This window comes from Eumetopias jubatus, unplaced genomic scaffold (genome assembly GCF_037043125.1).
Source record: "Eumetopias jubatus isolate StellerSeaLion01/CBP00866 unplaced genomic scaffold, mEumJub1_p1.0 scaffold_1, whole genome shotgun sequence".
In the NCBI taxonomy this organism is placed as follows: domain Eukaryota; kingdom Metazoa; phylum Chordata; class Mammalia; order Carnivora; family Otariidae; genus Eumetopias; species Eumetopias jubatus.
In genome coordinates, this window is record NW_028274807.1 from 60,240,129 (window position 1) to 60,265,295 (window position 25,167).

Here is a 25,167-nt window from a genome sequence, read left to right on the forward strand (position 1 = left end):
ACTAGACATTTGACAAAGGATGAAACGTGAGAATTAATGGGAAGTGATGGCAGGCTCCCTGGCTGGTAGTTTCAGATCTGAGTTTTGCCTTTCAGGTAATAATTCAAAGTGCTTAAAGCCTGGACTGACCATACTAAATAAAATAAATTATAACCTGTTGAGATAAGGTCAATTTCATAGTCCGTACCCTGAAGTTCCCGAATTCATATCTAGTTCTAACTGGGCAACAAACCCATCGTTGGTTGGGCTAATTTTATTTTTCTGACCGCATTTAAAAAAATTATTATGAAAATTTTCAATCATACAAAAATAGCATACAATGAAGGAATTCTCTTGTACCCATTATCCAATTTCAATAATTCACAACATTTTACCTTCTACATTTTGCCTAGTCGCCACCACCACCTATTTCCCCCCCGAAGTAATTAAACTGATTTAAGATAAAGAACAGAACCATCTTTGGGAAAAGGAAAAAGAAAAGATGGAAGGAATATTTTCAGTCTGTTACCCACTGAGACTTAAACCAGAAAGGTTCCAGATTGTGAGGCAAATAAATACAACCCAGGGATAATAAAGTAAAAGTCTGTTAGTAGGGTAGTCTAAATATGTTAGTTGACAATCCATGGAACTATTTTCTATGTGGAATGAGGATATTTTAAAGAACTATTTTCCAATTTTTCTTCAGCTTGACACAAGGAAGTGGGGCAAGAATGACTGTAAACCTTCACTGAGATTATAGTTTCTTAAAGATGAGTTTAGCTTTGAGGAACACAAAATTTGATTTCATCATGTTTACATTCACACAATCACAAACCTTCCATATTCCAATAAGCACCTATAAAAAGAATAGTTGGCTCTATTGACAAAATTTCAATATCACCAAGACTCAGTTAATTTTGAAAGTTCAGTTTATTTTTATAGTAAAACATTTTATTTCCCATGAAGTCTCTATGTGCTTGAGAGTTTTCCCATTTTTAGATTTTAAATTTTTAAATTAGAATATAAAATGACTTTGTCAAGTTCAGTGGTCTTTTGTGATTTTTTTTAAGATTTTATTTATTTATTTAACAGAGAGAGACACAGCAAGAGAGAGACACAAGCAGGGGGAGTGGGAGAGGGAGAAGCAGGCACCCTCCAGAGCAGGAAGGCCGATGCGGGTCTCGATCCCAGAACCCTGGGATCAGGACCTGAGCCGAAGACAGACGCTTAACGACTGAGCCACCCAGGCGCCCCAGTCTTTTTGTAATCTTAATGAAAGTATATATTTCTGTGCCCTGGAGGACTCTTCCACGCATTTAGAATTTCACTTCAGTTTCTTGTCTAAATATTGAAGGCAGAGACTATTAGCAGCTAGCTGTGCAGCAAATACATCTAAAATATCTTCATTGAAAAGAAAAGATGAACAACATTATGTTGAACTGTTTCAATTTTCATCATGAAACAAAAGGCAAAAATTAGCAGGTAGAGATGGGAAATGACGAGAAAAGGGAAGTTAAAATGAAATAACTAGCAAGGTCCAACTGAAGTTTTAAAGCATGTATCTAAATATCAAGATAGGTGGGTGTTTTGGCAGGAGGCGTGGGGTGGGCTGGACAATGAGAGTGTCTGCTGTCTGAGCCAATAAAGCTGCACTGGTTTTGAAAAATAAGTAAATACATATGTAATTATCAATATACAAATTCTCCTTCTCAAATGTGAACCCTCCCATTTGACTTTTGATTGCAAATGCAATGAACAGAAACTAATTATTTTCTCCATCTTCATTAGCAAAATGTTAACATGTAGTTGTTTCTTGCTCCCCATTCTCTAATCTTAAACTATAAAAATGTCCTCAATCAAAAAATTCCTTCCTATGTTTCATATAAATTAAGTTTTATCTATACAGTCCTACATCTCTGAGGATATCCTTAGTTCTCCGTAGATTTTAATTCATTCAAAAGTTTCACAACCTCATAATGGTTTATATGCCCTGTTTCTCCAAAAAGTCTATGCTCAGGCTTTTCCAAAGAGCATTTGTTTATAAAGACCATCCACATATTGATCCTATTCTTCATTCTTTCTGACCACAGATCCTACAATTGCTATGCATTCTAATATATTTCTGCCCCTCATAGGTTATATCCCATTTTAAGCATGTCAAGTGTCCATCCCCTGATGACAATCACCTTTCCACTCACATAGCTTTCCTAGAACACTTTCCAACTACTGCTTACCCCTCTAAATTCTGCTTCCCTACACACTAATTTCTAATACCAAATACCCACTCCTGAGGCGAAAATATATCGGTTAAAGGTAAAGTCCTAGTAATTCATCTCAAAATTCCAATCATCAATGAAAAACATGTATGATTTTCCATAAAGTTCTAACTCTTGCTCCTTCTAAATGATCTGTCATAGGCTAGTTCTGTGTGCTGTGCTATCCTACATTTCTCCCTGTTGAATCCACTGTGACTCAGTGAAGGTTCTTCCCTCTTCTTTCTTAAATCTATATCCCCAAAGACATCTGGCCAGCACACAGTAAAAATATTAAAACTCTCATATATCAGCTCTTTGTCACCATCTCTTAATATTTTTGTGAGCACCCATTTTCATTCCATCCCACAGACACTTCTCCTTAACATTTGCCTTTCACATAATTTAACAAATACCTAGAACAGCAGATTAATAGTTGAATATGTTTTCATATATGAGTTATTAGTAAAACATTATTATTTACCTATCTGATTGTATATTTTTATTTTAAAAATCAAAATATAGACAGAGAATAGGAAACAAAACAAATACACTTCTAGAAACACAAAGGATTAAGAAAGGAGACAGATTAAATTGTCAAAGAAGTGGGTCTTTACTAGAGAATAATTACATTAAGGAGAATACTTGTCAATCCTCTGACAAATACACCACTGTACAAGCTCTGGACATCTGAGAAGGGAAAAAGGCAAATGAGTAAGAGAACGGAAAGCTAAATTATTACTATTTCATTATTTTTTTATAGTTCATGCTTTTTTGTATCTTTTAATGTGGCTTACTCTGGAGTTGATTTTTGTACATTATGTAGAGGTTAAAGTGTAAGTTGTTTTCTAAAGGGATAAAAATTAAGATTTTTCTATTCATTAGAATACCCTAAAAGAAATGAAAAGACAAGCTATGAATCAGGAAAAGAAATTAGTATCTAGAATATATAAAGAACTCATGCAAATCAATAAAAGACCCACAAAATATTAAATGAAGAAAATGGGCAAAAGACATGAACAACTATTTTACAGAGGAGAGAACACATATACATGTTCACAGCTTCATAGTCAACTAGAAAATGCAAATCATGACCACAGTGAGATATTTTTTATCCACTCAGGTAGCAAGAATTAATAAATCTGACAAAATACAATGTGTAAAACACAGATATCTTATATATCACTGGTGAGAGTATAAATGGGTAATACATTTTGGAAAAATAATTTAACAGTCTCTTGCAAAGTTGAGCAATTATATACCCTATGATCCAGCAATTCCAATCTCAGTATATACTCAAGAGAATGTCTTGCAAACATCACCAAGAAACATACACAAGAATGTTTATACCAGCACTCTTCATATTAACAAAAAAATGAAAACCAACCCAAATGCCCACTAACTGGAGAAAGGATAAATCTTTTGGCATTGTCATAAATATCATATAAAAGTGAAAATTAGCCATATGAATTATAATTACTTACAAAAACATGCATGTGTAATCTCAATAACAATGTTGAAAGATAAATACAACATATTAATATATTTAGTCACAACTTTATAAGTGGTATAGCTATATATATTATTTTTTGAAAAAACAATGGAAAATAAACACAAAATTCAGAACGGTGGTTACTTCTGGTTGGGAAGTATTGATGTGAGTAGAGGAAGAGTATACAGATGGATGTAAATTGTTAATGTTCTAATTCTTTGGTTGGATCTTGGGTTCACAGGTATTTATTTTAATTAAAAATAATGAATGAATGAATGTAATAAAAGAGGATAATAAATGGAACAATGACTTTGAATCATAATTAGCCAATTCTGTGTACCTAAAGTCCACTTGAAAAATGACAACACTTTAACAATACTTTTCAAACTTTAATGTACATTCTTGAGATTTTATTAAAAATGAAGACGATGGGGCACCTGGGTGGCTCAGATGGTTAAGCGTCTGCCTTCGGCTCAGGTCATGATCCCGGGGTCCTGGGATCGAGTCCTGCATCAGGCTCCCTGCTCCTTGGGAGCCTGCTTCTCCCTCTGCTTCTCTCTCTCTCTCTCTCTCTCTCCCCCTCTGTCTCTCATGAATAAATAAATAAAATCTTAAAAAATATATATTTAAAAAAAATGAAGACGATAATTAATAGAACTGCATGGAATTTGAGAGTCTACATTCTAAGCTCCTACATGTGGACGCTGCTAGTTTTTTTTTTTAAGATTTTATTTATTTATTTGAGAGAGAGAGAATGAGAGATAGAGAGCACGAGAGGGATGCTGCTAGTTTTACAGACCATAATCTATACTATCCACTGATTTCCAAGTATGAAGTACAATGAAAGTTAAAAAGATTGATATACTCAAGGCAACAATAAATGTTAAGCCTGTCATGTAATGGTTTAAACAAATAAGCATTATTTGGTCAAATTAAAAATCACTTAAAAACAAAACAAAAGAGAAACAGAAAAAAAATACAAATAACCTTGGTTTTAAGATTGAGCATCAATGACTCAATAAAGTCAGAGACTTGAAAGGATAAACTAAATAAACTGACCTGACCACTGAATGGAATGACAGGTACCATGTTTTGGAAAGTTGATTATGCTATTAAGAAATAATGATTTGGGGGGCACCTGGGTGGCTCAGACCGTTAAGCATCTGCCTTCAGCTCAGGTCATGATCCCAGGGTGCTGGGATCGGGCTCCCTGCTCAGGGGGGAGTCTGCTTCTCCCTCTCCCACTCCCCCTGCTTGTGTTCCCCCTCTCGCTGTCTCTCTCTGTCAAATAAATAAATAAAATCTTAAAACAAAAAACAAAAAAAAAAAAGAAATAATGATTTGGTTACACCCCATCCCATAGTGAAGCAGAAGATATTGATAAAAGATACTGGAATTCAGAGTTTACTTTGAAGTGAAAGAAACTTCCTTCCTGTTATAAGAAACTGAAAGTATATTAAGAATTAAGGAAAGATCACTTTGGTTTCTTTAGGATGAGAATAAAAGTTTACTTAAAGATTCCCTCGCTGTTCTCCATCAAACTACAACCTGTATTTGAGGGAGTAATCACTGGTGATTAGAAATTTTCTTGAAAGGAAGCAGAAAAACAAAAGATGACTTCAATGGCATATATGTCCAAGAATGCATGCAGCATATTCTAAAAAGTACTTCTACTGCTCTAGCAACACTAGTATTGCTAAACAAGAGTAGAGAGATATATTTAAAAATACCATAATTTCTGTTAATTTCATATTTAATAAAGATAATACACAGAAAATACAAATATGCCTGATTAGAATGAGTTCATTAAGTGAAATACATGGTATCAAAAAGAATCAATTCAGGTAGTTTTTACTTCTAGTGCTGCAGAAGGTCTATTCAAAGAAATGCAAAGACCGTTATCTCTTTTAAGATCTACCTTTTCAGCTTTCTTATAACACTGTCTCCATTACTAGAAGAATAGTAGTGAAACTGAAGGAAATTAGACCAGTGAAATCAGAAGACTATTTACAGAAAAAAGAAAAGCCAAATTATTGGGGCAAGAAAATTTTAAAATAAGGATGTATTCTTGGAAAGAGTCAGGTATAAAAATATATTTTGACTTAGAAAAACACGTTCACATATTCCATTTTCTCCAAACTAGAACTTAGGTGTCTTTAACAGTATTCTACAGTATAGATTCTAGAAAATTAAGATTATACTTATGTTTCTATAAAAAAGAATGTGAATGTGTTTTTTGTAGTGTTTTTTCTAACTAACAAATTATAATGTAGGTATTTCCTGATAGTTGCATACCCTCAAAAATTAGCCAATGGCAAATTTGGTGTCTGGCAACTAAAAGATAATAAAGATTTTACTATTTAAAGTATTCATGCTATAGTCACTAGTAATTGCAGCTATAAATTACAAGAAGGGAATTTGTAATAAAATATAACAACAGATTACACAGCTGTGCTTAGCTGTTCAAGGCCAATTATTAAGTCAAAACACAATGCAACATTATCATTATGTACAGATGGGATGAAGGCCCAGACATCCCACAAAACATTAATATCTCTATATTAGAAGAAGAGGTCATCAGGAGATATACCTGAATAAACAGTTTCCCACAATCATCAGGAAAATATAGAAATTCTGGAGACTCATCTTGGACTTTAAGAAATGAAATGTATTCACACCTTCTATGGATCCCACTGGTTTGTCTGTCTGAGGCTTTGATAGCTTTATCAGTAATATGTTCTATTATTGAAATGTCAAGAGGCTTAACATCAAACATGCAACTTGAAATATATATAATATAATATGTATCTCTTAAATATAAAATATGACTGCCTTCAGATTTTCATTATCATCACTTTTTGCACAATGCATTGTTTTTCAAAGCACTTAAATATTTATTACTTCACTTGACCTAAAGGCTGTGTGAAGTGAGGAAAATACACTCTTTTAAATACTAAGATTCTTGACACAGAAGTTATTTGCCTAAAAATCATATATGCCAACTTTTAGTTTTTATTTTTAAATACCTTTAAATGCTTTTATTTCCACATTTGTTACCCTGTTAAAATCATTACCGTACCTAAAATATTATGTCAAGTCAGCAGGTATTTAATAAGCAACTTCTATGTGCAAGACTTCCAATCATGCATAATTGTTGTTATAATTAATTTTTAACACTGACAGGGGTAATATTAAAAATACTTTAACAACTAACAACAGAAGGTACCAACCAAAGAAAATGAACACTTGAACAAACTGAAATATATCACCTAAGTTTTACCAAAGGATATCGGCTGCATGTCAGCCCTGATACGGACAGGATTCATACTTTGATTTGATCTCAAACTACCAATCATTTGTAGACAAGTTTATTTGGCCTGAAATGCTCGATTATCTAAAGACTTCTTAGAATATGTAGAAAATTCTGGAAGTATGTAGTACAAAATTAAAGAAATTGTAAATGTAAAGAAAAAAATCACTTTGAGGGTGCCAATATTTAGAAATATGAAGTCATTACCACCAAAAGTTGTCATAGTATTTATAAACATTTTAATTTAATTTCTTCATACATATATATTCAAATTTAATTAATTTTATTAAAAAGCATAAGTGGAATTTTGAACATGCTTTTAGTGCAATTTTTCTTTTCCTGTCATTGCTTCATTGCTTGACTACCTGCTATTCTCCCTCTACATTTCCTATCATCCAAAGTAATCCATTTTAACAATTTGGTATGCACCCTTCCATATTGTTTTCCCTTTGCAAATAACTTTGCTATAAAGCAGATATATACATATACATATCTTACATATAAAACACATATTCAGGGATTTTTGTCATTGTACAAAAATTTAATATTATAAACACTTTTCTATACCTTGTTCTTCTCACTCATCAAATGACTCCTGGAAATTCCTCCAGATCACCTGAGATAATTGTAATTCACATCTTTTGACGACTGCATTATAATTCATGGTGTAAATTTACATTATTTATTAGCATTACCTTGTTAATGGAATTACTTTTTCTTCCACTCTTACCACTACAAACAAGCTGTAACAACTTCAAAATAAAAAAATACATATGTTCTTAAATATTGATACTTATATTTCTATGGGATATATTCCCAAGGATGAGGTTGTTAAATCAAAGAATATTATGAAGTGAAATTTTTAATAGGTGTTACCAGATTGCATTTCAAAATAGTTAACACACACCACATTTCCACCAGTAACAAATAAGTCGCCTTCCCTAAATGTTGAACCTATCAGACTATGACAAATTTTAAATGCTAAGACATACTACCTCACTGTTACTTAAATTTGTATTTCCCTAATTCCTAGTGAAATTGAGCATCTTCTCATATGTTAACCAACAGAATTTGCTTTTCTATGAATTGTCCTTTCTTTTTGTACTGGATTGTTTCATAACTTTTTTTCCTAACAATATCAAAGAGATATTCAATGTTAACATATATTCAAAAACTCTTCCAAATCTTTCATGTTAACATTTATTCAAATACTTTTCCAAATCTATATTTTCCTAACGATTTCTATTATTTTTATATAAAAGGCTTTTATTTTTATGTAATTAAGTTGTTAATTCTTAAACTTTCTCAGTTTTCACTCTTGTTAAAAAGGCTTTAGGGGTACCTGGGTGGCTCAGTTGGTTAAACATCTGGCTCTTGATTTCAGCTCAGGTTTTTAAGATTTTATTCATTCATTCATTCATTCATTCATTTATTTATTTATTTATGTATTTATTTAAGAGAGAGAAAGCCAGAGACAGAGCATGAGCTGAGGGGGAGGGGCAGAGAGAGAGGGAGAAGCAGACTACCCACTGAGCAGGGAGCCCCACGCAGGCTCCATCCCAGAACCCTGGGATCAAGACCTGAGCAGAAGGCAGATGCAAACTGAATGAGCCACTCAGGCACCCCTCCATTCACGTCTTGATCTGAGGGTCATGAGTTCAAGCCCCATGCTGGGCGTGGAGCCTACTTAAAAAAAAAAAAAAAAGATTTTATAAAGATTTTATAAATAGTTTCCTAGATTTTTTAGCAAGTTTTTTGTTTTGTTTTCATGTAAGCCTTTCATCTTTTGTTTCTACGGGAAATGAGTTTTTTTTTCCTATTTGGAAAAAAAAAGTTCCCTAGATGCCTATTACTTCCAGAGAAAACCTATTGATTTTCATTCAATTATCTTCCATCCAACTGCCTTTCAATTAATCTTAGTAATAGAGTTCTAGAATTTTTTAAGGTGCAGATTAGCCAAAAAGACTGTAAGCTCTTCTCTACAACTGTTAGTGTCACCCCTATTATTTGCCTACTATATCAGCTAAGCCCTCCTCGTTAGTGTTAAATAACTGTGATAAATGGTTCCTTATCTAGTTTCTGATGTTAATTGAAATATTTTTAGGATTTACCCATTTTGGATTATATTTCCTGTTGGGTGTGAATGAAAATACTTTATTATATTCAAGCAATTCTACTGAAGATGAATATATTTCTCAGTGATGTAATGAACTATGCTGATATATTTCCTATTGTTGACTCATGCTTGAATTCCTGCTTAAACACACACACGGAAAACTCTATGTCCTGCTATATTATTCTTCTGATCTATTGCTGATATTATTTGCTAGTATTTTATACAGAAATTTTGCATTTATTTCATAAGTGAGACTGGACTATAATTTATTTCTGTACAATCCTTATCAGTTAAGTTTTAAGTAAAATTAGGAGAGGTTTCAATATTTTTCAATGACCTAGAATAATTTAAATTACACATCAAAATTATTCCTTTAAGTGACATTTGGTCATCTTTCTAATCTTTTCTATGCTAATAGGTATCTATTTTCTATTTCTTCTTGGGTCAATTTTATAATTTGCATTTTAAAAAAGATGTTCCAGTTCTTATAGGCTTCAAATTTATTGCCAGTTGCATTTAGGTTTCTTTTAAAATTCTTTTCATATTCCAGTTTTATCTACTTTCTCATTCCCAATTAGTGTCTAGTTTTGCTCATTCTCTTTTCCATAAACTTTATTATCATTGAGATAAAATTTACATAACACAAACTTCACCATTTTAACTATGTTAAAGTATACAATTTGGTTGTTCAGTACATTCACAAGGTTGTATAAACATCACCAACTATCTGATTCCAGAATATTTCATCACCACAAAACTTAATCCTATACCCATTAAACAGCCATTCCCTATCCTGCCTTCCCCAGGCCCTGGCAACTACTAATCTACTTTCTGTTGCTATGGATTTGCCTATTTTGGACATTTCATATAAGTGGAATCATGCAATATGTGGCCTTTTATAACTGGATTCTTCCACTTAGCATAATGTTTTTAAAGTTCCTCCTGTTGTAACATGAATCAATAATTCATTCCTTTTTATGGCTGAATAATACTCTATTGTATGGACACACCACATTTTTGTTTATCCATACATACATCAGTTGATGGACATTTGAGTTGCTTCTACTTTTTGGTTACTATGAATAAAGCTGTTAAGAACATTTGCTTTAGGTGAACACAAGTTTTATGTGAACATATGCTTTCAATTATCTCCTGCTTTAAAGAATTGCTGGGCTCGTTTTCTTTTTTGTTTTTTCATCTTCATGTATTGTATTTGTCTTTCCAAAGAACCAGCTTTTAGACTGATTTTGTTATATTTTGTTTTGCATTTCATTAATTTCATCTTTTAAAAATTAATTCCTACTTCCTCTTTTCCCCCCCTCTTCTTCTATCTTATTATTATAATTTCTTAAAGTTAGCAGATTGCCCCCTTTATTTTCTATCTTTCTTAATAATGAAGGCAGATAAGGCTATCAGCTTTCCTCTGACTACCCCTCTAGCTATTTTCCATAGATTTTTACATAAAATAGTCTCCTTTTCATTGTTTTTCAAGTGATTTCCTCTTTAACCAAGGGTTATGTAGGAGTTTTTAATTTCTAAGTAGTTAATAATTTTTGTTACCTTTTAAATTAAATTCTATTTACACTAGCTTATAATCAGAAAATGTATTCGTAAAATCTTTCTAAAATTCACAAAGTTTTCTTTGTACCTAAACGGAGATGTTCAAAAGAAATATTTAAAGAACATCGAATTTTACATATGTATTAAGTTATTTTTATGAATTATATTCCATTTCTCTTAGTCATTATTTGTATGTATTTAACAGAACTGTCTGGACCTTTCCGGTAGTTGTTGCTTTATGTACTTATTTACTATAAATAAACCTGCTGTATATAGATTTATGTGGGTTATTTTCTTCATAAACTGTGCCTTTTATCAGTACAGTATCTCTTTAGTATCAATGCTGTCACTTTTTTTCCTATTTTCCTTTTGTTTGAATTGGCCTGATGTCTTTTACATCCACCATTTTACAAAGCTTTCTCTTTAACTTTGTCATAGGTGTTATTCCTGTAATATAATGAGTGGTTTATGTTTTTAAACTCATTCTGACATCTGTCTTTAATAGGAGTATTTTGTCCATCTACATTAAACATAACTGATGCATTTTTTTATCTCTTCTAATTACTTGTATTTTCTTATTTTACATTATTGCTTCCTTGTTACCTTTTTCATACTTTTTTATTTGATCAAGTGGCTCTGGCTTCTATTTTCTCCTTGCTAATACTGAGGTTCTATAGGGTGCACTATTGTAGTCCCTTCTTTACCTCCCTTTTCTGCTCTAATGAACACATTTTTCCCCCACCATGAGATTTTATCCCCTTTTCCTTTCCTCCTAAATAGATGAGATCTTTAGGATACATTCACTTTCCTCCCACTTCTCATCCTTCTGTCTCTTATCTCCACTATTAATTTTCCTCCTCTTTTACTTTCCTCCTGCCCATCCCCTCCATCAACTAAGTTTTGTTTTGTTAAGATTGTATTTATTTGAAATGAGAGAGAGAGCATGAGCGGGGGGGAGGGGGGAGGGGGGAGAAGCAGGCTCCCCCATTAAGCAGGGAGCCTGACACAGGGCTCCATCCCAAGACCCTGAGATCATAATCTGAGCCTAAGCAGACGCTTAACCGACTGAGCCACCCAGGCACCCCCAACTAAGTTTTCATGAGACAGTTTAGTACTTGAAGAAGTTTCTTTACAGAAATTTGATCTTTTTATTTCAAAAGTCTGAAGTTATATTTTATTACATATTTACAAGTCATCTATATCACTTTTTTAAAATAGTTTTTATTTTTAATATTACTTAATCTCTATGCCCAACATGGGGCTTGGACTCATGACCCTGAGATCAGGAGTCACATGCTACTAACTGACCCAGTCAGGTGCCCCTATCTTTATCTCTTAAATGAAATTATATGCGTGCGTGCACACACACACACACACACACACACACAATAACATTAAAATGCTTATTATTCACCACTATATTTCTTTCTTCTTCATCTTGTTCATCTTGAAGTCTTTGTTCTGGTTCATTTGTTGTTTTCTTATAATCTATTCTGAGGCATTTTTTCAGATGGGGTATAGTAATTATATGTTCTGAGTTCTTGATTATCCCTAAATGTATTTCTTTCACCTTCACTAGCAAATGGTAACTTTCGGGATGTTGATTCTTGGATTGTAGTCATTTTTCCTTTGTAGTCTGTAGATGTCATTTCACTATCTTCTAACTTGCTATGTTGCAGATAAGAAGTTCTATGACACTTTTCTATTTTTCCCCTTTATAGAAACTTGTTCTTTCTATTGAGAGCTTATAAGATAGTTCAATTTGTTGTTAGAGTTCAGAACTTTTATCAAGGATATCCCTATGTGTGTCTTTTCTTTCAATCAAGATCATAAATCAGTAAACCCAGGCACCTGGGTGGCTCAGTTGTTAAGCGTCTGCCTTCGACTCAGGTCATGATCCCAGGGTCCTGGGATCGAGTCCCACATCGGGCTCCCTGCTCAGCGGGAAGCCTGCTTCTCCCTCTCCCACTCCCCCTGCTTGTGTTCCTGCTCTTGCTGTCTCTGTCAAATAAATAAATAAAATCTTTAAAAAATAATAATAAATAAATAAATCAGTAAACCCTTTCAATCCAGACTCTGATCTTTATCTCAGAGAAATTTTCTTCTATCATTTACTTCTCCTCCATCTATTCTTAACTCTCCCTCTATAATTCCTATTATTCACATTTTGACTTCCGATCTGACCTCAAAGACTCATCCTTTTTATTCAAGATTTTCATCACATTTTACTTCTGTTCTATGCTTTGATATATTTCTTGCACTTGGTCTTTCAGTTCACTAATTCATATTTCAACAGTGATCACGTTGTCCTTCAATTTTTCCACTGAGTTGTTCAATTGAGATGTTTTTTTAATTAGTATTTGAAATTCTTTTTGTTCTGAATTTGAATTCCCATAAATGCTTTTTTTTTCCAAATTCAGGTTGCACTTACTTTTGCCAATAGCACTAGTTGCCTGGAGTATGCACTCTCATTTTCCTACCTGATCTTCCTGGCTCCTTCACTACTAGGTCCCCTTAAGTGGATTGTTATTTTTCACTGATAGCTCACTGAAGCTCAGTTCTGGTTGTTGTAGCATCCTCAACGGCAGACACACTCAGTGAAATGCAAAGGTAGAATCTGTCAGTTCCCTGCCAAGGCATGAGGAGGAAGATCTTTGTTGTCATAGCTATTTCTTTTCAGTCTCATGGACAGAGAAAACTCAGCCAGCACATTTAGGAACTTTGGCTTATTAGTCATTTGGGGAGACTTAGATACTTAAATGAGAAATACTGATATTTTCCCCTAGTGGTTCACACATCTCTGAAGCCCAAGCTCTTCTTCTCGATGTCTACTGTTTTTTGATCTTTATCTCTGAACTCCAGTACTGTTCTCTAGTTGTTTGCCCAAGTAAAGTAGAAGTTTCAAAGCAGTGTCTCTGCTTGAGGTGTCATGGCAATTGTATTCAGAAAGGCAGTCACGTTTGGAAGTGAAGGGGAAAATAGCCATATGCGTAGGTTACTTTGTTTTCAGAATCCTTAATTTTAAAAATATTATAGGAAGGGAGGTATGTGGATCTGGGGTGTGTTTGGGACTTCATTACAATGATTATCAAGAATCAATACTTTTCCTCAGAAAGCATATTCCCAAATATATAAAAATGACAATGTGTTCTCTTTATGCTTTTAGATACAGATCCCAAAATATACTACAGCTATTAATCACTTGAAGTAAGCTTTAATGCAATCCCAGCTTTAATTATTTCAGGACATAATTATCTTTTGTTTTAGAAACAACTTCAAATCAATGTGTTGTAGTTTCCATTAGCAGGAAGACAAATTATGACTTTGCCCAATCATGTTAAGTTTCCCAAAATCCAACTAGCAAGTCTTATAAATATGAAAAAGCATGTCAGTGTTACATAGGAATTAAACGTGCAAGCTGCATGGTGGTTTACATCACATTACCATTACCATTGTTCACAGCCCAATAATCTTTTTGCTTTCTAGAAGAGCTAATGATATCACCTAACATTAAAGTGTTTCTCTGGACTAGACTTCTAACAACTTAGATAATAAGGTAAAATAAGCTAAGACTCTATTTTTTAATTGCATGAACTTTTATGAACATTTTTTTAAGAATTAAGAAGCTCATATAAAATGTTCAAAATCTCAATTGCCAGCAAAAAATACTGTGGGCTATTTGTCCTACTATCCAGATAGGAATCATATAGGATATGAAATTTGGGTTTCATCCTTGAATCACTAGGTAATGTAATTCTGTGTATTCTATTCAACACAATATCCTGAATTGATTGTAGTAGATTTGCCTTACCATTGATGGGTGATATCTGATATATTTCTTTTCTGAAACACAGTAAATATAATTTTATATTGAAACTTCTGCCATGACAGAATTTCATTAAGTAAAAGAATGAAAGATCATGAGCATGTATAAAATGTTTGGGTCTTAGAAAAGTACAGAGAAAGCCTATAATAGGTAATAACAATTGTAACAATGTTAAATTTGAACTGGTCAACAGAAAAAAAGGGAATAGATAACCTGGTAAGCAAGGATCCAAGTAATCTTCCTAGGACAGCTACAAAAGAGTCTGATCAACATTGAATCGCTCCAGTGTACCAGGTACTATATTCAGCACTAGGGCTTTAAAGATGAATAAAACATGGTACTTGCCCTTAAAGAAGCGCAGTTCAGTGTAGTATAATTCTAAATGCTACCTTTCCTGAGTGATGAGTATCAAAGAATTTCAGTCATGAGTTAAACTGCATATAAAACATGAAACTGAAATTTACTGTATACTGGATGTACCCATTTTTGCATAATAAAACTCATCATTATGCAAATAAGAGAAACAGAGGTATTATGCATAACATGAAATTATAGAAAAGCAACAACCATTTATTTTTGGCTTTTATACACTTTGGAAATTCGTTTTATGACAAATGTTGAGAATGTAATGTAGAATATCTGAATCAGAAGAGCCTGGAATCCTGTTCATTTTTTCCCATACTATTTGTCAGCTCAAATCACCCATTTCAATACAGTATTGCCTTGTTCTCAAACCTTTACTAGAACAAGAAAGATTATTGAGAGCATGAGTTTTCAAAGGTATTTCTCTAAGGGTTTTATGTATGTATATATGTATGTATGTATATACATATGCATATATATATATGCAAACAACATAACTGTTAAAAAGATATGCAAACAACATAATTGTTAAAAAGATTAGGTACCAAAAGATGCCAGAAGAACAAGAGTACCCATGACAATGAACCTGAAGGGGAAAAGTGTCATGCATAAACTGAGTATTATCTTTCTACCTTCACAGTATATTTTTCTTAGTGATGTATACATTTAAAAAATACAACATGATTATTATACTATATTTCCTAGTGCACTGAAGAGTCTGAAGAAAAGAGCAGATATTGTCATAAGGAACAATAAAGACATATAAGTAGTGGTAGAGCACTTTCATTATTCTTTGTTTTCATTCCAATGACCCAACTCATATAATATAGCTCAACAATGAATACTTATCTCTTAAAAACTTTTGAAGTCTCTAGTACCTTGTAGACAAAGGGCTTGGCATACATAGCTGTTTGTAATTGGTTTGATGTCTTTAAAATTATTTGAAGTAACAAAAATTCACTTTAAAAGTTGCTATAATTCCTTTTTCACTGGCTCATGTTGACTATACTAAATATAATCCAAACTCATGTATGCTAACTTTACCGGGGCTAATCATTTGAGCCTATTACTCTGACAGAAATGCACTTATCCTATCAAATAAAACTGAACCTTTCTTTCAGTACAGTGACAAATTAAGGAAAAGTTACAGTAACGTAAGAGAAGTCTAGACTCTATTCCACCTAAGTCTTGTGGAGCCTGTTTAAAACTCCAATACTGCGGAAAGGAGGAGATCAAAAGCCAAGTTACATAATGAAATGAAATAAAATTACAGTATAAGTTATTTCATCATTCACATTCTTAGAAAAGCTAACAGGTGCCTTCTTATATTTGAAAACTGGACAGCAGGCAGCAAATAATGTCCCTGGAAACAGTGATTTCAGAATTGAGTGGCACACACTAGCTACTCAGTAAATGACAGCTATTCTCAGGTTTACCATACAGGTTTCTGTGTTTAACTGCATTTCTTTGTAACAGACCTAAACTTACTGCCTAATTCTTGTTACTGGCGACCATGTTTTTCTGTGTGTGCCAAAACCAGGGCAATCTTTGTATCCCAAACTCTGAATGGCCCCTATTTAAGCCAGCTGTTGGTTTCTGAAACAAACATAAGGGGACAAACAATATACATAAGGGCCTTCCAAAGTCAGTAGAATCTGTCCACTTTTGAAGATATTGTTTCTGTTCTGCCTCATCCTTCTTTTCTGTATGTTTTTGGTTACTCAATATCTGCTTAGATTTAGTTCTCCTTTTTGACCTCTACCTTCCAGAATTCCCAGTATCTAATGCTTCCTTTGACCTGCTCCTACTCAAGATTTCCTCAGCCTCCTTTAACATGTTACCCAGCTCCACCACTGTCCACAGAACCAAATCAGGCAGCATCTACCCAGTCCAGTCCATCCATTGTAAAACCTTTAGACAAATTCCCTCTCAGCATTTATAATTCTAGACTGGAGAATTATATTTAAAAACAGACTCTACCATAGCAACCATTCCTCCCACTTATAGCTCTTTAACCTTGTGCCCTTCTCTGAAGCCTTCTCCAAATCCACTATGCCTTTCTTGAAATAAAATTACCAGTACTAATCTGGGCAAACATTGAGTGAAAACGGTCCCAGAATAGAGTCATGGTGAGGTGGTGTTTAAGAATTTAGGTTATCTAGAGTTGACTTGAGTTTGAATCTGCAGCTGTTATATATTAACTGTGTGACTTTGAACAAGTTACTTAACTTTTCTGAGCTCAGCTTACTTATCTTTAAAAATGCCATAATAAAAGTACGTACCTCGTAGGATTATGGAATTAATGGGAGAATATGCAGCTATAACCAATTACTGGTACAGAGTAAGCGCTCAATAAATGTTGGCTGCTGTTGTTATTATTGTTTTAGTACAAGAACAGATATATTTTATTTCATTTTCACTATGTTTCCCACCAATAATTTTGCTAATCTTTTGGCACAGTGCCTTTAGAGTAGCGTTTACATTAATTCCTCAATATATGTGCTGGGTTTCAGTTAAGTAATAGTCTAAAATCAGCTTACCTTCTAAATATCCCTTAGAATATTTTCTCCCCTATTTAAATTCATTGAAGCACTCATATCACCTTTTGTGCCCTATGGTGAATCTTAATTTTCTTGCCATTTCTCCCTATTGGCTGGATAGTTGGTAGGCCAGAATAGTTTGGCATTACCTACTATATTGGACAGTTTACATGTATTCTGCCTCTGAGGAGATTTATAAAATGTTTGTAATTAGTACCAGAATATCTACAGCTATGGGTGGGTATAGGTAAGAGGAAGGATCCAGGAATTGTATAGCTTTCTCCAGCTGCTGTTTTCATTTGTGAATAGGTAAAGTATGTGATGTTTGTGAGCCTCTCGCTACCATTCATACGAGCAAAAGAAATGTGAGTCAGTTAAAAACAAACTGAGAGTGAAATTTTAAATGAAAACTTTGAGGTTATCATTAAATAAGTACCTACAAGTAGGTACATATGAATTGCATATGGCTGTTTGTTTCTATATATGATATCACAGTATTTGCAAGGTCTTTTCTAACACAGATTCTTTCCACTTTTCTTCATCAAATAAGAGTCAACTTTGTCTCCCTTGCATCCTTTCTATGTAAATCTATACCTGGATAGGTAGAATGTAGGATCAAAAATCAAATGCAGTAGTTAAAAATGATAATGGCTCCTGATTACTCAGAGTATATTTTTTGCTTGGAGAAGCACAAAAACCAAGTTTACCTTTTTTCTTTGAAGAATAGATCTATTTCTCTATTTTATAGAATTAGAAAATGACTGAGTTAATCCATTCTCTTATTACCCACTTTCTCCAGTTATGCAACTCACGTGGAATAAAATGCAAGGAATCCTGTTTATAAATTCTGTTAGCAACATATCTTCATGAGTGAAAATGAGTTCGTGAAAAATTTATGAAAAATAGTAAGTTTATTACAGTTATGAACTACAAAAGATTATAAGTACTTAATTTTTATGTATCTATACTTGTACAGATATGCTATATTTGAAAGCAAGTATCACTAAAATGAAACTTGTATCAAGGACTAAAAGCAAAAAGCAAAGTCAAATATTTTACATATGATCTTTTCCAGTGCCTTACATATCACTTCCAGTCATGTTACCTAAAGCTAAAATAAGGATCCAAGTGTCAAAAGAAACATACTCAAATTATCAGAGCTGAAAGAGACCCTGAAGATGAAGAAGGCAGAGATTCAGATTATATGACATGCCCAGCCTGGAACTTCTACTTACATGATTTTGTATTCCTAGGAAGATAAGTTTTAAATAACATAAAATTGTAAAAACTGATGGGAAGTAATGAAAACTACAAATAAAATTTATGCTTTTCCTTAAATCAGAAACATGGAAACGGATATTTTTTAATGTCTAAATAAAGCCAGAGATTTATTAGTTGTGTGTGCATGTATGGTAGTCGTAGGTTTTGTTTTGTATTGTTTGGTTTTGTAAATTGTTAGAGGTTCTTCCAATTTCCCAGTGCAATGGTAATCTGTGTTCCAAAAATGGGGATACATATAAAATTAATTTCTGATAATTAATTATAAAGTACTTAACTATGAATACATAAGCCTCTAGAAACTTACTAATGACAGACAGTAAGAAAATGGTACCAAGAATTTCAAAACTAAAAATCTAAATCTTTTTAATATTGTCTGAATTAGAAATAATTTAAAAAGTCAAAAGTAATTGAAAAAGAGATTAAATCAGTAAACCAATTGTGTATATTTTTCCTGAAGTGCATATTCATGAGCTGACAGTAGAAACAGGCTGGCTGCTTTGTTTGACTATAGTTCCATTTACCTCATACTGTCAAGAATGGATTTTGACACTCACAGTATTAATATTGCTATTTTTATTGATATAATTAGCACTGCTATAAATAATTCCTCGGTCTGCTATATTTAAGTATATCATTACAATCAGCAACATTAGGGCTTCTTTTTCCTATATGATGCTTCGGAAATAGACTGCTGGCCCAAAGAACCACCGTAACCTCATGATGTGGAGGGTATGGAAAAAAACACTGCCCTGTCAATAAAGACTACTGTTTTGTGTATGACTTCACTAAACAAACTAGTTTATATTTGTTTGAAACTAAGTTTCTCACCAATCTGCTGTTTCAATTTCACATCACACCATATTGTACCTAAAACAGGCAATCTGGATTCCTATTGCTACATCCCCCCCACCCCCACCCCCAAACAGCTCAGGAATGGGTTTGAAACACAAGGCTTGAATATATAAAAGAGTTAAGACACCCAAAATTCAGAATGGGTGGGTGAAAATAAGTGTGCTTGAAGTCATTTGTACAACTGCTAGTGGGTGGCCCACTTGTGAGTTTTTGATCATCACATGAAAGCAAAATCAAAACATATTTTATCATGCCTCTGGATCACATCAGCTGCGATGATAACCTTACCTAGACCTTTAATAGTTTGTTCATAAAACAAAGTGGGGTGACTGACCCAGTACATATTCAACACAGAGGACGAAGGCTAAAACAAAATGACAATACAATTCAAAACAAGTTTGTAGAAATTTTAGACTAGTATATTAAACCTTTCTTTGTCTCTATCACTTGACAGATGGTTAGCCTTCACACAGCCTAGTATCTCTGGCAAAGAAAAGACTGTGTCTAGCCAATAACACCCCAAATTTTTATTTAAAATGCAGTGTACACATACTTACACTTACCTTAAAAATATGAATATTAATAGTCATTTTATTTTATTGCTTATTTTATTACTATAAAAATCTGACAGATAACAAGATTTGTCTTTTACCCTATGAATACCCCTTTTCCAAAGTTTCAACTGTCTTATGTGGAAACAGGGTTCTAAGAGCTCTTCACTTTAGTTTTCATTCATTTCAGGGGCTGCTTGCTAATCATACTTCAAAAAAAAAAAAAACTTCCAATAACTTTTAATCCAAAATTATTACAAAATTTACAAAGATTTAATTAGCTTATGTTTCTATGTTGCTTAGAGCAAAGTTCTGGTAAGGAACAGTGAGCTAAACAAAATCACCTGGGAACATGTTAAGGACCACAAGGCAGGACTGAAATTATTTATCCAATACTGAAATATGTCTTTATTCAAAAATGCTCATATAAAAATGTATACTCACATACACATATACACACATTAATCACCCATTAGAATTAGGAAAAGCTCTTCGTTTTTAACATTCTAGCAACCATTCTTCCACTTTGCTGTTTAAAAAAAGATTTCATCTAAGACAATATATTCCATTTGTTATAGTCTCTGCTTTTCTTCCTAAATCTTCCTATTTATAGCTTTCAGACGCTGGCAGGTCTGTATACAAATAGCCAGAAGCAACCTCGACTGTTCTCTAAAGTGCATTAATACAGTACCCTTTCTGGAAGAGGTGATTATGCTACAAATTAGCATAAATAGAGATCTAATGTAAGTATAGAAATTCAAACCCTTCGCAGCAGGGGATGGGAGGACTGGCGGTGGGAGAATTGTGTGTTAAAAAAAAAAAAAGTTATCCTACTTCAGAACTGAACACCAATTTGGCTAACAAATTAAGACTCACTGTGACACAGAAAAATAACGAAAATCAGAACTTGTTATTTGAGAACTATGAACTAGGTTTTGGAAAGGTGAGACACCCACTACTTAAAGCAACAAACTCAGCGTTGAATCATATACTCCGTTAACCAAGTACCAAGTTTCCTTCTGTTAGAAACCTAGGATTTTTACACCTACAGACTGAATGATTAAAGTAATGCTAAAATCTTCTGTAATGTTCCTCTTGCATTACAAATGGTCTATTAAATCAGAGAAGTGCCAATCAAATGCTTTTGTAGTTTGAAAGAAAGGTTTAAATAACAAAAGCATTTTTTGCAGGCCTCTCTCTTTTTCTCTTTAATGTCACCTATAAATTAATTACAACAAATTTCCATCTTCTCTTGAAAAAAACCACAACTGAAAAAGATTTAGGCACTTAATTTTTCAGACATACTCCTAAAACAAATTCTTACTAAAAAATTAAGATATTCTAGCTTACGTTTTACCACAATTTGCTAACAAGACAAAAAGCTCCATCGGAATTTTACAGTAAATTCCAAGACACAGATTTTTTTTTAATATAAAGTAACATTTTATTTATTTCAAAGGCATGCTTAAAATTATGAAAAAAAAATAAAACCTATCAGTTAAAAAGACCTACTGAAATGTATGGAGAATGTTTCATGACAATAACAAGGGGTATAAATAAAGTTAGCTCTTCCTTTCTTATCATTGGCAATTAGTAAACACCTCCCCGCTCCTCCTCAAACTTCTGTAAATTCTTTCAAATTGTACTCTCTAAAATGAAAAAAACTGCTAGGTTTTAAAATTTTATACAAAAATCTTTTCTCCTAGCAATCTGAAGTATGCAAACTATACGTGACATTAGAACATAAACTCCACAAAGGCAGGTTATTTTATCCCTTGTTCACTGTTACATCCCAAGTGTCTAGAACAATTTCATGAATTTAAACATCCATTTCAGAAAAGCATGATTATTTCAGATAACAAAGCAGAGCCCATCAAGCTCCACTTCTGTATTCCAAATGTTTTAAGGAAGTCTCTCTTTGTCACTCATTCTAAAATATTTGAAATAATTTATAATTCACTCATAAATTTTAGATCTTTTACAGTAACTAAGTTGTATCTTTTATTGCTCTTCTAAATTGACCTAATTATTCAGTCAAGCCTTTTTTTCTGGGAAGTCCAATTGGTTAGAAATTCCTCTTCAGATCTTCACTACTGAGATAAAAATAATTCATTTAAAATGGCTTTTTCCTTAGATTTTTATTCCTATACCAAGTAGTCAAATTCATATTAATTTGACAAGATTAGTTGGATATCCGTGGGTCACTAAAACTTTCTGAACTAACTACATAGTAAACTGGCATCACATCTAGTAGTTCTAAACATACCCCCCAGAACTATAACTTCCACACAGAAGTTTTTCTTTTCTCTAAACTCATATAGTCTTTTAGTAGCTAGTGAGTATACACATGAACTATCTCTGTATTTTCTTGCTGTAGTAGTAATCTTAAAATACTGGCATCTTAATTGAACTAGAGAGATAAGCATAAAGACTTCTTCCCAAAAATGGATAAAATTTGACAACTTTTTAATCTTAAACTGTTTTCTTTAGTCTGTTAAAATCGGGACCTCACCATGAAAGGGCGTATTGCTTTGGAGACTGGTACACAGTTAACTTGTCACCTGATCTTCATATGCAAAAGGCATGTATTCCACTGGTCTGTGAGATCTGAAATCACAAAACCAAAAATACCCAACTGCTGGACTCACTGAGCAGCTAATATATTTCTAGAAAATTCACTTTTCTTCTTCCTCTCACCTGTTTACTTGAGCACCATATATTCTTAAGCCTAAATCCCTTCAAAATTGAGCTCAATGGAAATCACAACCACAATCTTAGGAATTAAACCTTGAGCACTGAACAATGAGTAACATCCGCAATTCTTCAAGGGCAATTCCAAAAGCTTTTTTGAGAAAGACCATTCCCAAGAGGGCACAGTGGTATCACCATGCACTATTTGTGCATCAACTTTGATACATTCTGATTAAGAAGAAGAGTAAAGACTTGAAAAATCAATGTAAATTGTTTTTTTTTTCTTTTCCTAGAAATATAGAAATACCTACATGTAAAGCTGAAATGCACAAAGTACCCAAATCTGGACTGGTCAAACTTATATGAGGGGCAGTGGAGGGTATAGTTTAACTATTCTCATGTGACAGCAAATAGTATCTGGGATTAGGAGCAAGAAGTAAGAAGGTAAACCTTTTATGAACTGAATTTGCTAACGTTACTGCTTATCATTTAAATGTAGTGTTTACAGCTATGGAATTTATTAACAAAATGGTCGTTACAATTTGTTTTAAAACTTTCGATAGCAACAAGTTCCGATAGTAACTTTAGGATAGAACTGGCTTGAAAACATGGGGGGATAAGTGGCCTCTGCTAATTTTATTAGCTGAAACTTAACACAGGACCACGCAGTGAAAAACTCTCGCCTTTAGGTTCATGTTGGTATTTTTAATGGCTAGAAGTAGTGAAGACAAGTTTCACACGTCTTAAAAGTTAACGTGCTCAATTTAGCTTAGGCCAATGCTGATTCTGAAGGTGTTATTTAACCCACAGGCTTCCAAAATTACTTCCTGTTTCATTGAGATTTTTATTCAAGAACTGTCATCCTGCTAGTGACCTCATTCAACTGGGTTCAGTGTTGAGATCAGCGGATTACCGCACTAGGTAGTGTAGCTGTACGCCATATTGTGTTTTTCGCTAATGTTTATAGTTTATGCGTGTGCCTAGCATATGTTTGTGCAAGTGTGTTTATCAATAGAACTTTTAGAAAATCCCTGCCTCCTGCCTCTTCAGCATCCTCAAAAAGGGTAACAGCTGCGGGGGGAGTGGTGCGGGGAGGGGGCGGGGAAGAGGGAGTGCGGGGGGCCGTGGAGTGGTTGGTGGAAGAGGACCAGAAAGCCACACAAACAGTAGTAATACATTAAACAATGTAGGAGAGTGCGTTTCTTTTAAACTTTCAAAAAGCTTCCAACCATTCTATCTTAGCTATCGAAAAGCTTAAACATTTTTTAATGTTTCCAAAGGGGCCCAAAGGAGGAAAGAAGGAAAGCTGTGTCTTCCCTTCCCAAGCCCCCTCCTCTAGAGTCGCAGCAGCGAAGCGGGCGGGGGCCGGTCGCTTCGGTGTCTGGAGGGGCGTCCAGCGGCTCTGGGGCCAGGACACCTCCCGCCCCCCCCCCCGTTCTCTGAAGACGCTCCAGAGACCGCGAGAGCCACGGCAAGCGGGGGAGGGCGAGGAGGGAGGGGGCGGAAGGCAAGCCGGCGCCTCTAGCAGCTCCTGAGCCCCGGCTAGTCCCCCTCAGCTCCTCTTCTTGGAAGCGGCAACTCCAGGCGCAGGGAGTAGAGAAAAGAAGGCAGAAGATACGTTTCCAGCTGCGGGACGGCCCGCCCCCTCCAGGGACCCGGGACCCTCCCGAGCTCCCTCCCTCCCCGGGGTCGTGCGAGGCCGCAGCCGCCGCCCGGCGCGAGGAGGGGCGCCCGGGGGGAAGGGGCGCGGGCGGGGCGGGGCGCGGGGGCGCGCGCGCTCGGCCAGCCAGCGGCCCGCGGGCTCGCCACTCTAACTCGCTCCCTCAACCCCACCCCAGTCCCCTCCTTTCCCGTCCCGTGGCCCCCAACTCCAGTGCCTCGCATACGCCTCATCCTTCTCGCACGCACACACCCCTCCCTCCCTCCCCACAACAAATTAGAGTTTTTGGGGTTACCTCCTCGCGCTCTTTAATCTTCTTTCCTCAACTCCTAAACTTCCCCCCGCCCCTACTTCTTCGGCAGAAGGCCCACATTGGGTGCCTCGCACCGCGAACCCTCTATCGCTTTCCGTTATTGGGTTGTTCTTATGCCACTCTTGACTTCAGTGAGCCAATAAGAGTGGGACGCCCCTCGTGAGGTTGCCGCCCATAAACAAAATGCACTCTTCCTCCTCCTCTCTCCTGTCCCCGCCCCAATCTGCTTCTTTCCTCATCTCTACCACCTTCGATTGGGCTAGAAAAGGCCCAATCCGCTATCTCAAGCCCCCATTGGGGAACGGAAACTTCGCTCAGAGAATTGTTAAGAGGCGATTGGTCGACAGTCTTCCCACTCCCCCACCTCTGCCGCACCTTCGC

General features: G+C 34.8%; 1 non-coding gene across 1 annotated transcript in view; it reads right to left on the reverse strand.

Moving 5' to 3' along the window:
• LOC114214759 (uncharacterized) overlaps positions 1-24,512 on the reverse strand; it is a 720,582-nt gene extending 696,070 nt beyond the window's left edge. The window contains exon 1 of the transcript XR_015768493.1: positions 22,635-24,512. This is a non-coding gene — a transcript (uncharacterized LOC114214759). The remainder of the gene's footprint in view (positions 1-22,634) is intronic.
• Between the last annotated feature and the right edge of the window lie 655 nt (positions 24,513-25,167).